Here is a 2,883-nt window from a genome sequence, read left to right on the forward strand (position 1 = left end):
GCCTCCCGCCGCCGCCCACTCCCTGCCGCAGGCCCCGCCGCCGTGGATCCCCTCGCCGCCCCGGAGCTCCGGCGCTCATCCTCGCCCCGCGCCGCCGGAGCGCGCCTCCCCGTGCCGGGATCCGGCCGGATCCGGCGAGATCCGGTCCGGATCCGCCATCTCCGGACCTCCCCGGCGTCTTTCCCGTCTGCTCCGGCAATCTCCCCGGCGATCCTCGAAAACCGTGCGGACCGAGGTTGACTTTCCCCTTCCCTGAAATTCCACTAAGTCCCCGAATCTGTGACATTATCATGCCATGTTCATCGCATCATATCTCTGCATCCGTTGCTCCGTTTTGTGCGTGTGATATGTCAAATTGTTTGCATCAACGAGTATATCATTACATTCCATTGCATCATGTTCATTTGAGTACATCTTGATGCCTGAATCATCATTGCAAGAGTGCTTCATGATGTTATCTGCTGTCTGTTAACAGAACATGCTCTTTTGTCATTTTTGCCATGATTGATGTGTGCATCCTATGAGGTTGATGTCTACATGTGTTTTGATCTATGCTATGTCTTCTTTACAGAGGTGCTTACCATGTATTTTTGTGATCAATATGGTGACTAGCACAAGCATGTAAACTAGGCTTCATGATGTTGCTGTTTTTAGTCCCTGTTCTGTTGTTATTTTGATGCCATGTAAACTTGATACTATAGAGAGATCCATGCATATTTTGAGATACTTCAGTAAGGATGTTTTGAACATATGGTTATTGTCTATCCATTCATGCCCCTGTTTGCAATTATGGAGTAGTCTAGCATGTCATTTTCGCGCTCTACTTTTGCTTCAAAATGTTTCCTCGCAGATTATTTACATGTTATTCAATTTTGCCAAGCTTGTTGTAGTTGATCCTTGCATGCTATGAATTTGTTCTTGCCTTAGTTTGTTTCATAAACATGTCTTCTTGCTGATGCTATGCTTATCTTGTCATGCAATGACTTGTGGTGAGTGAATCGAGCTTGTTAAGTAGTGTACTTGCTGTTGCTGTTTTGCTAGGCTGAATCTGTTATTTCGTGATGCTATGTAAACCTGATCCTACTAGTCATTCTATGCATAATCTGGAGATGTTCACTAAGGGTGTTTTGTTATACATGTTATGCTCTATCCATCTATGCCCCTGGTTGCATTTATAGCCTACTGTAGATTGTTTTTATCTTGCTCCAAAGTTGCTATATAATGTTGTTGTCAGCCTGTTAACATTATGTTCAGTTGTTGCCATGTGTTTTGCTAGTGATCCATGCACCCTATGCACTTGCTATTGCCATGCTTAGCTTCACAAACATGTCTTCTTACTATTGGTTGCCTTTCCATGCCATTTATTGCTCTGTGGTGATTGGCACAAGCTCACCAACATGCCTTCATAATTCTGTTCCTGCCATGTATGAATCGGTATTATAACTTGCTATGTTTACATGGGTGCCATCATATCTTCTGATCCTTTTTGGCTTATGGTCAGTAAGGGACTTTTATTCTATGCATTTAGTAGTACCATGCCATGCCTTTGTTTGCCATGTTAAGTTCCTGTAACATGTTGTTTGATAGCTCTAAACATTGCAACCTGATGTTATTTTCTGCAAAGTCTGAACTGTTATTATTTGCAATCTTGCCATGTGTGTTTGAGCATGTTCTAGTGATTTCTGGAGATAGCTTAGTGTTTATGTTTTGTTATGCTTTACCTGTACATCATGCTCATGTCTTTTGTTTTCATGTTGAGATGTTTTAGCATATTGTTTTGATGCTTGTAGGATGCCTAGTTGCTGTTTTGGACAGATTGTTGCTATAACTTGTATAGAGTGTATGTGTTGAACCGTTGCTCCGTTTTGAGTGTGCTCCATATGTAACTTGATTGATTTTGCATGTAGTTTCATATTATCATGTTGCATCCTTGTTTTAAGGTGTTTGCTTGATGTTTGTATGCATTTTGCATCAATGCCATGTTTAACTTGTTTTGCTCATATCTTCTAGGCCGTAGCTCCGAACTAAATGATCTTTATATGTAACTTGACTAGAATCTCGTGTAGATCATCTTTGTGCATCTTAACTTGCTGTTTAACAACTTGAACATAAGGTTTATTCAGATCTGGACCAATTTCGAAAATTTGCATATGAGGACTTACTGGAATTGTTATATGTTGTTCCCGGCCTCATTTAAACTTGCCTTGATGTGTTGCTCTTGTTTGCATCATCTCTTGCCATGAGTAGCTTCATGTAGATTTGTCATGCATCATGCTTGTGTGTGCATCATGCCTTCTTCATGTGTGGGGTGTTTACCTTGTTGTGTGCTTCTTTTCGATAGTTCCTGTTTCGTTGCGATCGTGAGGATTCGTTCGTCTACGCTTGGTTCGGCTTCATCCGTTCGTCTTCTTCATGGACTCGTTCTTTATCCTTGCGGGATTTCAGGCAAGATGACCGCTACCCTGGATCTCACTACTATCATTGCTATGCTAGTTGCTTCGTTCTATCGCTATGCTGCGCTACCTATCACCTATTTATGAAGCCTTCCCATATTGCCATGAACCTCTAACCTTTGACACCTTTTCTATGCAAACCATTGCTTGGCTATGTACCGCTTTTCTCAGCCCTCTTATAGCGTTGCTAGCTGCAGGTGAAGTTGAAGATTTCTCCATGGTGGACAGGATTATGTTGGGATATCACAATATCTCTTATATTATTAATGCATATATATACTTGGTAAAGGGTGGAAGGCTCGGCCTTATGCCTGGTGTTTTGTTCCACTCTTGCCGCCCTAGTTTCCGTCATGCCGGTGTTATGTTCCCGGATTTTGCGTTCCTTACGCGGTCGGGTGATTTATGGGACCCCCTTGACAGTTCGCTTTGA

The sequence above is a fragment of the Triticum dicoccoides genome, chromosome 6B (genome assembly GCF_002162155.2).
Source record: "Triticum dicoccoides isolate Atlit2015 ecotype Zavitan chromosome 6B, WEW_v2.0, whole genome shotgun sequence".
Lineage (NCBI taxonomy): Eukaryota > Viridiplantae > Streptophyta > Magnoliopsida > Poales > Poaceae > Triticum > Triticum dicoccoides.